General features: G+C 39.0%; 1 non-coding gene across 1 annotated transcript; it reads right to left on the bottom strand.

Annotated features, from left to right (window-relative positions):
- Nucleotides 1-7,015: 7,015 nt before the first annotated feature.
- LOC120105874 (small nucleolar RNA R71) lies at nt 7,016-7,122 on the bottom strand. The gene has a single exon (XR_005508134.2). It is a non-coding gene; the product is annotated as a small nucleolar RNA R71 (small nucleolar RNA).
- Nucleotides 7,123-18,351: the final 11,229 nt, after the last annotated feature.

The raw sequence follows: 18,351 nt of genomic DNA on the forward strand, positions 1-18,351 counted from the left end.
AAGTAGAAGGGGTAATTTGTACTTTACCTATACCAATGATGTGACCTTGGTTGTTGTCTCCAAAAGTCACAGCACCTCCCTTCTTAGCTTCAAGGGTGAAGAATTGATCCTTGTCACCCGTCATGTGTCTTGAACAGCCACTATCCAAGTACCAGCAATTTTTGTTGACCTTGGCTGCAAGACACTCCTACACAAGCAGATCATATAATTTTAGGTACCCAAGTTTTCTTGGGTCCTTCATGGTTAGTCATGTTGGTTTCTTTTGGAACCCATACCCTTTTGATTTTTCTTTTAGTTTTTCCTTTACTATAGTCACATACATTTGCTTTATGTCCTACAGTTCCACAACAAAAACAGGTTGTTTTCTTAATTTTACTTTCTCCTGCTTTAACAAAGAAGTTACTAAGAAGTTTTTGCTTGTTTTTAGGTTTGTATCCTAGACCTGCTCTATTGAATACAGCTCGTTGACTATTAAGTATCATATTTAATTTTTCAGAACTATATGTAAATTTTTCAACCAAGGGTTTGTATTTCTCAAGTTCTTTAGTTAGTGTCTGTTTTTCTGCTTTTAGATCATTTAGTTCTTTTGTGATACTCTCATTTATATATTTATAGTTTTTGGGTTCTAATGTTTCTTTGTTCAGCCTTTCATTTTCTTTAGTTAAGGTATTATTCTTTTGTATCAAGATTTGGTTGCTTGTTTTAAGTTCTGCATTTTCTTTGGTGATACAATCCTTATCCTTAACTAACTTATCATATTTATGTAGGTAAGATTGATTAGCTATTTTTAGTTCTTTATTCTTAAGATTTATGGCCTTATATTCAATCATTAATTCATTAAATGCATCATACAATTCATCAAAGGTAAAATCGACATGCGTGTTGGATGTTACCTCATTTTCATTGGCCATGAAACAAAAATTGGCCTTTTCTTCTTGTTCCTCATCCGATGATGAAGATGATGCGTCGGAGTCCGATAAGGTGGTGACAAGGGCTTTCTTCTTCTTGTACTTGCTGCCCTTCTTTAGTAAGGGACACTCAGCTCTGATGTGCCCCGGCTTCTTGCACTCATAACACCCAATCCCCTCATTTTCCCTTTCCTTAAATTTATCCTTGCGATAGGAATTTGAGGGGCCTCTCCTTTGATGATAGGACTTCTTGTGGTTGATGAATTTTCTGAACTTGCGCACAAGAAGAGCCTCATCATCATCTCCCTCATGATCTTCTTCTTCACTGCTGCTACTGCAAGACAAATCTTTGTTAGATGATGTAGATTTGAGAGCTATTACCTTTTTCTTATGGGAGGACTCTTCTTCGCTGTGCTGCTTCATTGTTAGCTCGTGAGTCATTAGGGATCCAAGGAGCTCTTCAAGTGGAAGCTTGTTCAAGTTCTTAGCTTCTTGGATTGCCGTCACCTTGGCTTCCCATGACCTTGGTAGACAGCGAAGAATTTTCCTGACAAGATCACTGTTAGTATAGTTTTTGCCAAGGCTTTTTAGGCCATTGACAATGTCAGTAAACCTAGTGAACATGCTAGTGATTGTCTCATTAGAATCCATCTTAAATAGTTCATACTTATGAACTAATATATTTATTTTGGATTCTTTGACTTGATTCGTGCCCTCATGGGTCACTTCAAGTCTGTCCCAAATCTCTTTTGCAGAATTGCAAGTAGAGACTCTATTGAATTCATTCCTATCTAATGCACAGTAAAGCACATTCATTGCTTTAGAATTGAGTTGTGCCTTTCTCATGTCATGTTCATCCCAATCCTTTTCTAGTTTAGGTACAGTGACACCCTCTACATAGATGGATGGGATGTATGGTCCATTTACTACAATGGTCCACATCTCATAGTCTTGGGCTTGGATGAATATTCTCATCCTAGCCTTCCAATATGAATAGTCGGATCCATTAAAGAATGGGGGTCTTTGGGTGGACTGACCCTCAATGTGGGAAGATCCAAATGGGGTTGTCATTTTGATCTTTTACTCTTAGGATAGAAGAGTTTAGGCTCTGGTACCACTTGTTACCCAGATAGACAACCCAAGAGGGGGGGTGAATTGGGTTTTAAAATAATTTTGCAATTAAAACGTTGTGGATGACTAATTAATGCTTTACCAAGATGATTAATTAATTGCTATGTGCTGTGAATGAACTGAGAGTAAAAGAAAGAGACAAACAATCACAAACACAAGGCTTTTATAGTGGTTCGGAGCTAACCCTTGCTCCTACGTCCACTCCCCAAGTCTCACTTGGAAATTTACTATAACCCCTTGGATTACAGCCGGTTGTTTTACAAGCTCACAACCAAACTTGTTGTTTTACGAGCTCACAACGAACTCGGTCGGTTTTTCCTGGCTCACCGACTAGAACCACCCCGATTGTTTTTCCGGGATCACAATCGAACCCTTACATGTTGGTTTTACACTCGGCTCACCAACCAACCTCTACACCCTTGATTCAATCCCCCGATTGAACCAAGCAAAGACAAGATGGAAATAATGACAACAAACAGAAAAACAGAGCTTCTCAAAAGCAGATAAATAACAATATAAACTAGAGAGAAGTTAAGAGCCCTCAAACACTTTTGAGTTGGAGTAGAGTAGGGCTTCTTGAACTTCGGGTCTCCTCTTGAATGTCTGGTCGACTTGAATGCAGGAGGAGATCTCTTTCAATGTTTGGGAAGAGGTAGTTGGATGGAGTTATGGCGCTCTTCCCTCTTTTCGTTGAAAAACCACTTGCAGAGAATGAATGCTTGATTACTTTGAATGGAATGGTGCGTCTCTCTCTTGCTACAGTCCTCTGTGGCTATTTAAGCCATCCCCCACGGAAACTAGCCGTTAGACACCTTTTCTGCCCGTTCTGCACACTCTGCACAACCTGACAATATGTCCGTTGGGGGTCGCAGTCGACTCGCGCGATCAGGAGTCGACTCGGCTGTAGCGGGAGTCGACTCATGCTTTTCTGGAGTCGACTCGGCAACTGTTCTGGATTTGAATTAAAGTGGCCTCTTCGACTGGGAGTCGACTCGACTTGACCCGGAGTCGACTCGCCAACTTCTGGAGCTGACTTGGCATTTTCGGAGTCGGCTCATCTCATGAAATCCATGGAGCTAATTTTCAACTTGGCCCACTCGAGTCGACTCGACAATCCTGGGAGTCGACTCGGCGCTCAGAGCCCGAACTCCCGATCTTCTGTCTTTTGGCTCGTCCAGTCTTGGAGTCGACTCGAACTTTTCCGGAGTCGACTCGGCTCTCAGTTTCCGAAACATAGGCTTCTGCCTTTTTTGGTGTAACGCTGTCTTGGAGTCGACTCGAGCTGTCTGGGAGTCGACTCGGCTCTCAGAGACAGTAAATCGGTCTTCTGTCTTTTTGGGGTCGCGCTGTCTCGGAGTCGACTCGCGCATTGCGGGAGTCGACTCGAATCTCAGAGTCTGAAAACTGCTCTCTGACTTTTGCCTTGTGAACCACTAAGAGTCGACTCTCGCTTTCTTTGGAGTCCACCTACCAACCATCGGAGTCGACTCGCGTTCCACAGGAGTCGACTCGAATCTCAGGGTCGAAATTCGCTCTCTGACTTTTCTGTCTGTAACTCCTTGGAGTCGACTCATACTACTCCGGAGTCAACTCGGTAAACATCGGAGTCGACTCGCACACTTCAGGAGTCGACTCGCTGACAGGTTTTGAGTTGATGCTTTCTGCTCGTCTGTCTGTTCTCAGTCGGAGTCGACTCGTAATGATCCGGAGTCGACTCGAGCCCGTGCCAGTGATTCTGATACGCTTGGAGTCGACTCGTAATACTCTGGAGTCGACTCGAGTCTCAGACTTTGGTTCAAACTGACTTCTTAACTTATCCAAAATATTATGAACCAAGTCTAGAAACACTTTAGACAAGATTTTCACTGAAACACTCAATTGAATTCATTAGTAAACAAGAGATATACTCAGATGCTTTGAGCTCATCAAAATCAAATGGGGTTATGATCAATCACTCCACAACATCTCATTCATGGTTTCGGATTCCCCTGTTTCAAGAATATTCAGCTGCATTTCTTTCTTCCCATCATTCATCTATACTCAAAACATCAACGGCAGCAAAGGGAAGAAGCCAAACTGTTTGCATTCCAGCTTTTGCGATCTCCCAAAGTCGATTCAACTTCATCCAAGCGTGCAGCGTGCGACGGAAGAGGAGGAGGCCAGCAGCCATCGGGAGGAGAAGAATCCCAAGCTGAGTTCTCCACTTCTTTTCCATGAGTCTTCTTAACTTCCCAACGTCAACATCTGGAGCTTCCCAAACTTCTGCAACGTCCCAGCATTCATCAGAGTCCTTCCGTCTCCCCCGTTTCTTCTCAGCTCATCCACAAATCCAACATCAATGACTGCAGCTCAAACTTCTTCAATGATCAACCTCCCAACGCCGAAGAGTCCCAAGCATTCAAAACCAATCCGTCCGCAAGCCATCTGCCTGTGTCGTTTCCATGTTCAACGCTCCCCATCCATTCGGGTCGTCCCAGTAGCGTTCCAGCTTCTCCATCCAGTAAAGGTGTCTATAAAAGGGGATTGATCTTGCATCAACGGGAGGAGCCATCCGGAGGAGCCATCCGGTGGAGGCAGAACCAGCCGACAGAAGAAGAGGAGAAGAGCTGACGGAAGAAGAGAGGTTAGCAGCCGACGGATCTAAGGGGAAGCCATCCGGAGCATCTTCTCTTCCAATCTAGGCAGCCGACAGGAGAGAGGAGAAGAGGACAGCTAGAGGCCAAGGGAACCAGGAAGCTCCCTCTTCCGATCTACCTTCTCAGCCGAACAAGAGAAGGAGGAGAAGCAACGGGAGGAGAAAACCCAAAGAAAGAAAACAGAGCACCCTGTTTTCTTAAGAGGAGAAAAGAAAAAAAAAAGAAATTTATGTTTATTTTATTTACTCTATACTAATCCTTTTTATAAAATTGCTTGCATCTCATATGGATAGCTAAATATCTTTTAGCTAAGGCTAAGGAAAAGCCTAGCATTTTCTTCATGTATTTCATTTAATCATCAATGGGATTTTAATGTTTTTGATTTAATTTATGGTGCAGAAAATTTATAGAAATTATTTCAAACTTATATATTTTCTTTGATTTGTTATTTCCCTCGGGTATAACAGATGCTTAGAAATCCCTGTAGTTTAAAATAGAATTACTGTAATGCTGCCCATAAAACTAAATCTATTTAACTGAGATAATAGATGATTTTAAGAAAAGCATGATGAAGTGCTAGGCTGAATCCTGATGCCTTAGTTATATTTTGTCAATCCGAATATTATTTAGCCTTTAGTTTTTGTTCACTGTCAAATCCCTGTGGATTCGATCTCGGACTCACCGAGAATATTACTTTGCTACACCCTATACTTGGGGTATCCTACGTTTAATTTTCCTTTTTAAAAGAGCAAGATTAAAAGCGTAGCAAGTTTTTGGCGCCGTTGCCGGGGATTTACAACGTGCGAACGAGAACAAGGCTAAAAATTTCAATTCTTTATTTCTAGTTCTTCAATTTTTCTTTATTTTTAACACAGCTAAAATTTCAAATCTTTTCAGATTCAAGGGCGACACACACAGGACCAGTAACGAGGAAGATCAAGATCACATTTTTGGATTCCCGGAGTGAACGAACTCCGGCCGTGAGTATTTAAATTAATTTTTCTGTTTTGTTCATACTAGTCCTATTTTTCCTACATTAGAATTTTACTCTTGTTTTAAAAAAATTTAAAAAAAATTATTAATTAAAATAATAAAATAATAAAAAATAAATAAATAAAAAGGAAAAAAAAAATTTAGCTAGTTTGCTTGATCAACTATTCAAATGCAATTTAATGTCATAACATAAAATGTTAAAATTTTCTTGATTGTTGCATATAGTATAAAGCATTTGCATAAAATAATCTAAGGGCTGAACCCATTAACAAGATAAGGTCGGGATTTCATCACTCGTCCTTAGCCCAAAAATCATCCCAGTGCATAAATATCCTAAGCCTAATTAAAATCAACTAGACATTGGCCCCTAAGGATATTCGAGCTCAATAGGATGAAGACCACTGAAAGTTGCACCAATTTCGCTCTATGGCCCTGGTCGATGTCTAGGCAAGCTTTGTCCCTCTAAGTGATTGAAGGGAGACAGTTTCTGTTCGAGGAAAGTGGGTTTTAAGTGGGACCTTTGCTACACGCATCGTGACCCCTCCACTTACCTGGGAGCTTACCTGGTCGACTAAGGTTACTAGACCGGATTGGAGGCTTAAGTGTTCTCTTCAAACCAGTTAGGAGCTGTCTAGAATTTTTAGGAAAACATTAGAAATTGTTGGATGATGTTTTAATGCATTTTTAATTTTAATTAGATTTTTGTTAGAGTATTTGTTTAGATCTCTTTAGGTGGTACTTGTACCAACCCAAAAAAAAATAAAAATAAATAAATAAATAAAAATAAAAATAAAACAAATAAAATAAAATATAAATATATATATATATATATATAAATTTCAGTATATGCAGTTGTGGGAGAGAGATAAAACGAATAGATTATTTCGAGTTGAATCAAGAGATAAAAATTTAATTGTTCAAAATTCAAATAATCAAATGGAAGATAATGGTAGTAATCAGGGAGATAATGAATTTCAAGATGACTTACCTATTAGAACGCTTCGTGATTATCTACAACCCACTAGGACCAGTACCCCATCTTGTATGGTTATTCCTACTGCTGCGGGAGCTTTTGACATGAAACCAGGAATAATCCAATTACTTCCAAAGTTTCACGGACTTGATTCTGAAAGTCCCTATTTGCACCTAAAAGAATTTGATAAAGTGTGTTCAACACTTCATTTCAATGATGTCACTGAAGAAGTAGTTAAGCTTAAGTTATTTCCTTTTTCTTTAAAGGAGAAAGCTAAGTCATGGTTACACTCCTTAAGGCCTAGGACCATAGCTACCTGGCAAGAAATGACAAGAGAATTTTTAAAGAAATTCTTCCCAACACATAAAACAAACACACTTAGAAGAAATATCATGAACTTTGCACAAAAAGATGGGGAAACATTTTTTCAGTGTTGGAAAAGATTTAAGGACCTTCTTCTTGCTTGCCCACATCATGGATATGAAATTTGGAGGGTCATTAGTTTCTTTATGATGGTTTGTCCTCCAATATGAGACAATTTGTAGAAATGATGTGTAATGGTGAATTCATGAGTAAGGAACCAAATGAAGCCTGGGATTATTTTGATCTTTTAGCAGAAAATGCACAAGCTTGGGATACAACAGATAAAAATGAAAAATCTAAAATAGCACCTAATGCAAAAGGAGGAATATATCTTATTAAAGATGATAATGATGTCAATGTAAAAATTGCTAATCTAACTAGGAAGGTTGAAGCCATGGAATTAAGCAAAGCCAATATAGGAAAAGCACAAACAATTGTTGAAAGTATATGTGGAATTTGCGAGAGTAATGCACATGTGACCAAGGATTGTCCTACAATCCCTGCTTTTCAAGAAGTGTTGCATGATCAAGCAAATTTCACCAATACTTATAAAAGACCATTTCCAGAAACATATAATCCTAATTGGCGAAACCATCCTAACTTTAGCTGGAGACATGGACCCACTGTCAATGAATCTCAAGGAAATTCTGTTCCTACTCCTTATGTGCCACCACATAGGAAATCCCTTGAAGATACTTTGCAAACCTTCATGCAAGGGCAGACTCAAATAAATCAGAATACAATGCAGTCACTTCAAGAACTTAAAAATTCTGTAGGTAGAATTGAGGCTCAACTCAATGTTAGGGAAAAAGGGACATTTCCAGCCCAACCTCAATCTAACCCAAAGGATCAACATGAGGTCCATGAAGCAAGTTCATCCCAACCTAAATTTGAACAAGTTAAGTCTGTTACGACCCTCCGTAGCGGAAAAATAATTAACAAAGAAATTCCAATGAAGGATGACAGACCTGAAAAATCCATTGAGAAAAGGGATGAAAATAATACTGAACAAGATGATCCAATACCTCATCATAAAATAGTTGCTCCATTCCCTCAGCGCTTGCTTGCAGCTAAAAAAGGAGTACCTGATCAAGAAATTTTGGATATCTTTAAACAAGTAAAGATTAACATTCCTCTATTAGATGCCATTAAGCAGATCCCATCTTATGCCAAATTTTTAAAAGATCTTTGTACCATAAAGCGAAAGCTTTACGTACAAAAGAAAGCTTTTCTAACTGAACATGTGAGTGCTATTCTCAAACACAATACCCCACCTAAATATAAAGATCCTGGTTGTCCTACCATATCTTGCATCATAGAAAACTTCAGGATACAACGAGCCCTTCTGGATTTAGGTGCTAGTATTAACTTACTGCCCTATTCAGTTTATGAACAATTAGGACTTGGTGAACTAAAACCCACCAAGGTTACTCTCCAACTTGCCGATCGATCTATAAAGATACCAAGAGGAGTAGTCGAGGATGTACTTGTCCAAATTGATAAATTCTACTTTCCAGTCGACTTCATAGTATTAGATACCCAGCCTGTCATGAACTGTACCACTCCAATACCTGTCATTCTAGGCCGCCCATTTCTAGCTACTTCCAATGCTTTGATCAACTGTCGAAATGGAATAATGAAAATATCATTTGGGAATATGACTATAGATTTTAATATATTTAACATTTGCAAACAACCCGATAATGACAACGAAAATGATGAGATTCATGGAGTTAATCTGATCGATTCCATTGTAGAAGATGCTCTTGTCCCATCTCTTTCTTCTGATCCTTTAGAAACATGCCTAACTCATTTCGGAAATACAGATATCAACCAAAACTTTAGAGAAATCAGTGCTATATTAGATTCAGCTCCTTTGTTGGATACAGATAGGTGAAAATCTCGTTTTGAAGAATTGCCCACATGCAACAATAGTCCTCTACCATCTAGTGTTCAAGCACCTAAACTTGAGCTAAAGCCTTTGCCATCTGAGCTCAAGTACGCATACCTTGGTCAAGAAGAAACTTTTCCTGTGATCATATCATCCCAACTCGAACAAAGTCAAGAACTAAAATTATTAGAAATTCTCAAAAAGCATAAGGGAGCATTAGGCTGGACAATTGCTGATATCAAGGGAATTAGTCCCTCAATTTGCACTCATAGAATCCACTTAGAAGCTGATGCCAAACCTTCTCGTCAACCTCAACGTCGATTAAACCCAAACATGAAGGATGTGGTTAGAGCAGAAGTTCTGAAACTTCTGGATGCGGGTATGATCTACCCAATTTCAGATAGTAAATGGGTAAGTCCAACCCAAGTGGTCCCGAAAAAATCTGGTGTTACTGTAGTCAAAAATGCCAACAATGAATTAGTTCCAACTAGGGTCCCCACTAGTTGGCGTGTATGCATTGACTATAGGAAACTTAATTCTGTCACTAGGAAGGATCATTTTCCTCTACCTTTTATTGATCAAATTTTAGAAAGGTTAGCAGGTCATAAATATTATTGCTTCCTAGATGGCTATTCAGGTTACAACCAAATTGCAATTGATCCTGAAGATCAGGAAAAGACCACTTTTACATGTCCTTTTGGCACATTTGCTTACAAGAGAATGCCTTTTGGATTATGTAATGCTCCTGCAACCTTCCAAAGATGCATGCTCAGTATTTTCTCCGACATGGTTGAGCGCTTTTTGGAAGTTTTCATGGATGATTTTTCGGTTTTTGGCTCCTCTTTTGAAAACTGTGTGGACCATTTAAGACTAGTCTTAATTCGGTGTGAGGAGAAGAATCTAATCTTAAACTGGGAGAAGTGCCATTTCATGGTAACTAGGGGAATTGTTCTCGGGCATGTCATTTCATCTGAAGGAATTGAAGTAGACAAAGCTAAAATTGACTTAATTGCTAACTTACCAAACCCAAAAACTATCAAAGATATACGCTCATTTTTGGGTCATGTAGGATTTTATAGGAGATTCATTAAAGATTTTAGCTCAATATCTAAACCCTTATGTAATCTCCTTCAAAAGGAAACCCAATTTGTGTGGTCTGAAGAATGTCAAAAAGCTTTTGATAAACTTAAAAGCTTGCTGACCTCTGCTCCCATCATGCAACCACCTGACTGGTCACTTCCTTTTGAAATTATGTGTGATGCTAGTGAATATGCAGTTGGGGTAGTTCTAGGGCAAAGAAAAGAAAGGAAACCTTATGTTATCTACTATGCAAGTAAGACTTTAAATAGTGCACAAATGAATTACACCACTACGGAAAGAGAACTACTCGCCGTAGTATTTGCACTAGACAAATTTAGGTCTTACTTGATTGGATCCAAAATCATTATCTACACTGACCATGCTGCCCTTAAGTACCTTCTTTCAAAAAAGGATGCTAAAGCGCGTTTGCTTAGGTGGATCTTTCTGCTCCAAGAATTTTTTCTAGAAATAAGAGATAAAAAGGGGGTAGAAAATGTAGTAGCTGATCACTTGTCCCGTCTGACTCTTCCAGATTCCTTAGACAATTCACCCATAAAAGACACTTTTCCTGATGAGCAACTGTTTGAGATCACATCTTCACCCTGGTTTGCAGACATTGCAAATTTTCTAGTCACAGGTGAACTACCAAGTCATTGGAATAAACAAGACAAAAGAAAATTTTTGACTGAAATAAAAAATTTTTTCTGGGATGATCCTTATCTTTTCAAATACTGCCCAGACTAAATTATTAGGAGATGTGTACCTAATGACGAATTTATTAGTGTCATTTCCTTTTGTCATTCTGAAGCTTGCGGTGGTCATTTCTCTGCTAAGAAAACAGCTGCAAAAATTTTACAGTGCGGTTTCTATTGGCCCACCTTGTTTAAAGATTCTCATAACTTTTGCAAAGCTTGCGAGCGTTGTCAAAAGTTAGGTGGGATAACTCGTAGGAATATGATGCCTCTCAACCCAATTTTAATTATCGAAATATTTGATTGTTGGGGAATAGATTTTATGGGCCCATTTCCTCCTTCATTCGGAAATTTGTACATCTTAGTAGTTGTAGATTATGTCTCCAAATGGATTGAGGCAATTCCTTGCAAACATAATGACCACAAAACTGTTTTAAAATTTTTAAAAGAAAACATTCTTTCCAGATTTGGAACGCCTCGAGCCATCATCAGTGATGGGGGTTCACACTTCTATAATAAGCCTTTTGAGGCTTTAATGCGAAAATATGGGATCACCCATAAAGTCGCCACCCCTTATCATCCACAGACAAGTGGACAAGTTGAAGTATCAAATCGATCAATTAAGAATATTCTGAAAAAAATGGTTAACCCAAATCGCAAAGACTGGTCTTTGCGTTTAACTGATGCACTTTGGGCTTATCGTACTGCTTTTAAAACTCCGATTGGTATGTCTCCGTACCGTCTTATTTTTGGCAAACCTTGTCACTTGCCTGTGGAATTGGAGCATAGAGCCTACTGGGCTATTAAGAGATTTAATTTTGATATGGATAAGGCTAGTTCACTACGCAAACTCCAACTTAATGAACTAGAGGAAATTCGGAATGAAGCATACGAGAATGCTCGAATTTATAAGAACAAAATAAAAGTATTTCATGATAGAAATATTATGAGAAAAACATTTGAGCCTTCCCAGAAAGTTCTATTGTATAATTCAAGACTTCATTTATTTCCAGAAAAATTGAGATCTAGGTGGACTGGTCCATTTATAGTTAAAACTGTTTATCCGTATGGAACTGTTGAGATAGAGAATCCAAACACCGGTAATATTTTTAAAGTAAATGGCCAACTTTTGAAGTTATTTTTGGACAACTTTACACCAGAGGTTGAATCGACCAATCTGGAAGATCCTTTTTATCAGGATTGATCTCTATATCTGCTAGAGATCCTCTGTTTGTACATAATTTTTTTTTCTTTCATATGACAATTGGAGAGCAACAACAGTATGCAGTCATTCTATCAGGTAAATTCTCACCTTTAGTCTTATTATCCTTCATACAATCATTAATCCAATATTTTATGCATTTATGTTGCAACATTGGGGACAATGTTGAAATTAAGTTGGGGGGGAGAGATTACTGTATTTTTCTATATATCATACCAATTGTCATATCATCTCTTAAAAAAAAAATCTATAAAAAAAATAAATAAATAAAAAATCTATAAAAAATAAAAAAATAATAATAATAATAAAATAATAAAATAATAATAATAATAGTAATAATAATAACAAAAATATATTTTGTTGCATTTAATTACCACTTTAATTTTCTAAGCAAATAAACATGTGCAGCTATTAAGGCAAGGAGCGCATTATGACTTATCAGAGACCTATTACTAGATCCCCACATAGGTATTCAATGACAATAGGAAGGCCTCAGGAGTTCACTTGTTTTACCTACTTGTTTGTTGATCTTATTCGCAAGAGAAGTACGAGTGTCCTTGTCTTAAAGTTCATAATTTGGTTTTCACATAAAGATTGAGTTTGAAATTCCCGGCTAGATACCTGGGTGCCTTATGTTCTGACCTTGGTTGACCTATAGTCACAATACAGTCACGTTACATATGTATATATATATATATTAAAAAAAAAAGAGAGAGAGAGAAATAATACTGTTTGTCTTCACTGAGTAACCGGGCCTCTTGCCTACAAAGCAGCGAGTGTTCGCGTAAAAAGGTGAAAATGACTGAAATAAGTGACTAGTCTGGCCTCGTGGCGTAGTCTGGTTCGAGTAATTAAGTCCGAGGGGTGTTTCACCTAATGCCTTGAGCCAACTGGATCAAGAGTCATTGACCCAAAGCTCGTTACATGGACCTTACTAGAGCCTAATGGAGTTGGACTGTTGTAGTCACTATGTGAAAAAAATATATATAAAAATAAAAAATAAAAAAATAAAAATAAATTGAACATGAGTAAGTTAGTTAAACTTAAACCAAGTGACGTGTGGATGACTGGTTTGACTCCATTGTTTTAGAACTCTGTGTACCTGGGATGTCTAGTTAGGATTGATAGCTTCATTTTTATATGCGAACCATTCTGGATAAATAATATGTGATATTCGGAAAATTTTGTGGATCAGGAGCTAACAAATGGTAGTTAACACTTGTGAATTTGAGTAGTGCACCTAGAACTCAAAGGGTACCCAATTGTGGTGGAGGTATAGGTATTCTGAAACGTCACATTTACATTTGCCTTAAGGATTGCTATGTATCTTATAACTTAAAAACGATGTTTGTGGGTAACATCACTGCAAACCCTCACGAGACAACACTGGTCCACTAGAGACTAGCAATAAGTTAGTTGGGGGGTGTGATGAGAGTACAAAAGTATAATTTTCATACTATCATAATTAATATTATAGCTGATCTTTATTAATAAAATTAATTAATTAATGCTTTATCTGTGTCTGAGTGCATGTAATTCAAAAGATCCTATAATGCTGGATTTTAGCCCAATGCCCGGTAGTTCGAGCTCAACAAAATCTTAGCGTCTCATCTGAGCCTCACGTCGCCCGTCATCCGCATGCAATCCATATCACTGTAACCACATGTTTCAGCTAGCACAAATGCCCGCATCGTGGAGCTTCTTAGCATCATCAGAACCGTCCATGTGGCTTTCCAAGCATCATGGTATCTCCTCCATGGGACCTAAATCAAACCCAAGGGACCTAAGTCAAACCGGCTCTTCAATTCAAGCCACATCTCATTCATGGTTTCGGATTCCCCTGTTTCAAGAATATTCAGCTGCATTCCTTTCTTCCCATCATTCATCTATACTCAAAACATCAATGACAGCAAAGGGAAGAAGCCAAACTGTTTGCATTCCAGCTTTTGCGATCTCCCAAAGTCGATTCAACTTCATCCAAGCGTGCAGCGTGCGACGGAAGAGGAGGAGGCCAGCAGCCATCGGGAGGAGAAGAATCCCAAGCCGAGTTCTCCACTTCTTTTCCATGAGTCTTCTTAACTTCCCAACGTCAACATCTGGAGCTTCCCAAACTTCTGCAACGTCCCAGCATTCATCAGAGTCCTTCCGTCTCCCCCGTTTCTTCTCAGCTCATCCACAAATCCAACATCAATGACTGCAGCTCAAACTTCTTCAATGATCAACCTCCCAACGCCGAAGAGTCCCAAGCATTCAAAACCAATCCATCCGCAAGCCATCTGCCTGTGTCGTTTCCATGTTCAACGCTCCCCATCCATTCGGGTCGTCCCAGCAACGTTCCAGCTTCTCCATCCAGTAAAGGTGTCTATAAAAGGGGATTGATCTTGCATCAACGGGAGGAGCCATCCGGAGGAGCCATCCGGTGGAGGCAGAACCAGCCGACAGAAGAAGAGGAGAAGAGCTGACGGAAGAAGAGAGGTTAGCAGTCGACGGATCTAAGGGGAAGCCATCCGGAGCATCTTCTCTTCCAATCTAGGCAGCCGACGAGAGAGAGGAGAAGAGGACAGCTAGAGGCCAAGGGAACCAGGAAGCTCCCTCTTCCGATCTACCTTCTCAGCCGAACAAGAGAAGGAGGAGAAGCAACGGGAGGAGAAAACCCAAAGAAAGAAAACAGAGCACCCTGTTTTCTTAAGAGGAGAAAGAAAAAAAAAAGGGATTTATGTTTATTTTATTTACTCTATACTAATCCTTTTTATAAAATTGCTTGCATCTCATATGGATAGCTAAATATCTTTTAGCTAAGGCTAAGGAAAAACCTAGCATTTTCTTCATGTATTTCATTTAATCATCAATGGGATTTTAATGTTTTTGATTTAATTTATGGTGCAAAAAATTTATAGAAATTATTTCAAACTTATATATTTTCTTTGATTTGTTATTTCTTCCGGGTATAACAGATGCTTAGAAATCCCTGTAGTTTAAAATAGAATTACTGTAATGCTGCCCATAAAACTAAATCTATTTAACTGAGATAATAGATGATTTTAAGAAAAGCATGATGAAGTGCTAGGCTGAATCCTGATACCTTAATTATATTTTGTCAATCCGAATATTATTTAGTCTTTAGTTTTTGTTCACTGTCAAATCCCTGTGGATTCGATCTCGGACTCACCGAGAATATTACTTTGCTACACCCTATACTTGGGGTATCCTACGTTTAATTTCCCTTTTTAAAAGAGCAAGATTAAAAGCGTAGCATTAAGCAAATTTCTGCTTAATAATGACTTTAGTAGAGGAAATGTAGATAAAACACTATTTCTCAAAAGAAAGGACAAAAATCTATTAGTGGTTCAAATATATGTAGATGACATAATCTTTGGTGCCACAAATGATACTCTTTGCAAAGAATTTGCTGATTTAATGCATGGAGAATTCGAAATGAGTTTGATGGGAGAACTAAGCTTCTTTCTAGGATTACAAATCAAACAAACTAAGAAAGGCATTTTCATTCATCAAACTAAGTATACAAAGGAAATACTAAAGAAGTTTGGGAATGAAAATCATAAGGGAGTAGGCACTCCAATGAATCCTACTAGTAAGCTAGACAAAGATGAAAAAGGAAAGAGTATTGATATTAAGCTTTATAGAGGACTAATTGGATCCTTGCTCTACCTTACTGCTAGTAGACCCGACATCGTATTTAGTGTAGGAATATGTGCTAGATACCAATCGGATCCTAAGGAGTCACATTTAAGTGCTGTTAAAAGAATCCTTAGATATTTAAGAGGAACTACCAATATAGGATTATGGTACTCAAGAGACTCCTGTCTAGATTTGCTTGCATATTCAGATGCTGATTTTGCCGGATGCAAATTAGATAGGAAGAGCACAAGTGGCACATGTCAATTCTTAGGAAATAATTTAATATCATGGTTTAGCAAAAAGCAGAATTCAGTGGGACTGTCCACAGCTAAAGCTGAATATATAGCTGCTGGTAGTTGTTGTGCTCAAATACTATGGCTTAAGCAACAACTAGAGGACTATGGAGTTAAGCTAGATAATATTCCTATTAAATGTGATAATACTAGTGCCATCAACCTTGCTAAAAATCCAGTTCAGCATTCTAAAGCCAAACACATAGAAATAAGGTATCATTTTATTAGGGATCATGTGCAAAATGGAAACATATGTATTGAACATATATGCACTGAAAAATAATTAGCCGACATATTTACAAAACCCTTGAGTGAAGATAGATTCTGCACGCTAAGGAGGGAATTAGGCATATGTGATCCTTTTATTGAAGAAATATAAAAGGGAGCAAGTAGTCTCATGATACATTCCTCCAATTTCTAAAAACCCATGAAACATGAATCAAACTTGTTATCTATAGATTCCTTACTCATGTATCATTGTCCCAGAAAGAATTTATAAGGATTGGAAGCAAGAAAAATTTTTAGAAGCAAAAAGAAAGAGAAAAGAAAAATTCTGCACTTGGGTCGACCCAACCCAGAATAGGGTCGACCCAACGTTGAGTCGACCCAAGAAATTTCTTGAGTCGACCCAACGTCGGGACCCCACTGTTAAAAGGGGGACCCGAGAGCACTATTAGGGCACTGTTTGCCCTTGTCCTCTTTTGAATACTCTAATCCCCACTCTCCAAACTCCTCCAAACTCCTCCAAACAGTAGATTACCTTAAGATCTTGGAGAAATGGGACCCAAAAAAGCCGTAGCCAAGAGATCCAGAAGAGTCTCACAGATCCAACGTGAGGAAAGGCAACCTACGGAGCCATCTACAGTGTCTCCACAACGTGAGGCACGTGCGGAGCCACCTCCTCCTCCTTCCCCCTCAGTTATACTTGCAAGATTTGCGGGGAGACCGGTTACAACGGAGAGAAGGATCCATTCCGAGTTCTTTGATCAAAAAGGGTTTAGGTTGAGGGAATGGATCCAAAGGCAAGGTTGGGAGTATCTTTGCTCCCTAGATGTGATGATCTACCCCGGATTAGTTCGGAAGTTCTATGCCTTCCTTAAAACTGGAATGGGAGGGCTTGTTTCGGAAGTTCGAGGAGTAAGGGTTTGAGTTTCCGAGGAGAGTTTGAGTGAGCTACTTCATCTTCCCTGCGAAGGAGCCACTCCGGAAAAGCCAGAAAACAAGATGAGAGCTCTGCAGTTGATTATGGAAAATGAGGACTTTGACTTCTCAGAAAAGGTAATAGTAAGCTCTTTATCTGCTGAAATGAGATTATTGCTCAGTATCATAAATAGAATTTTATTTCCAAAGAGCGGGAGATTCGATCTCATCACAGAGCGAGATCTAGTAGTGATGGAGTATATTATTCAGGGTATTCCCCTGAATCTCCCGGCCATGATACTGAAGCAGATGAGAAAAGTGATCTGCAACTCTAGAGTATCACTACCTTATGGTATGATACTCACGTTGGTTTTTCGACAGCACGGTATATCTGTCGAGGGGGAGGCATCCAGGAGTCTGCTTCATACTGACACATACACTGCACGGACACTTATACGCATGGGATATGAGAAAGTAAACGGGCAGTGGATTAATACTGGAGCAGGGATTCAGGGTGAGGCACCAGAGGGTGATGCACCAGATCATGGAGACCCTATCCCTGAGGATGAGGAGCATATGGATCATCCTACTGCACCTTCGGAGGCTGGACCATCGTCATCTGTTCCTCCGAGAGATACAGATGAGTTCTGGAGTAGGATGACTGAGATCATGTCAGTTCAGGCGAGGACTATCACTGACAGGCTGACGAGCAGATTAGATAGTATGTCAGTTCAGGCGAGGACTATTACTGATGGGCTGACGAGCCGACTGGACATCATGTCTGCTGAGATCAGTGATCTGAGGCAGCAGATAGGAGCACTCCGGAGAGAGAGAGAGACCCATGGACCATCTGTGCCATAGGCTGCTGAGTCAGAGATATCGGCACAGAGTCATCCAGCTCGTCGTGCTCCACGCCAGACACAGTCTCACCAGGCTTGACCTCCCCTCGCCACGTACACTAGGAGGATGAGGACTAGATCCCAGCCATTAGATACTCCCTAGGCTGATATTAGCATTTCTGTTTAGAGCCTAGGCTAGATATCTAGTTCTCATATGTATTTTGCTTTTATCATGTATCTTTAAACTTTGATTAAGGAACATTGTATTTGTTTTTGTTTTTGGGCATGAATGTACTAAAATGTTCCTATTTTGATCAATGAAGTTTGAATGTTTGTTATTTATTATGTCTTTTCCCATGCATCTATTTGATGATAACAAAAAGGGGGAGAAGTAAAGAAAGAGTAATAGGGGGAGAAGTAAAGATAGAGTGATGAGAGGAGAAGTAAAGAAAGAAGAAAAAATAACGAAATAACTTGTAAAACAAATTGAAAATCATATAGGAAAGCATATACATCCAAGGAGGAGCAATTTGCAACAATGAAAATGATCA

The sequence above is a fragment of the Phoenix dactylifera genome, chromosome 13, assembly GCF_051530095.1.
Source record: "Phoenix dactylifera cultivar Ajwa chromosome 13, Ajwa_hap1_PhDact_Kaust_v1.1, whole genome shotgun sequence".
NCBI lineage: Eukaryota > Viridiplantae > Streptophyta > Magnoliopsida > Arecales > Arecaceae > Phoenix > Phoenix dactylifera.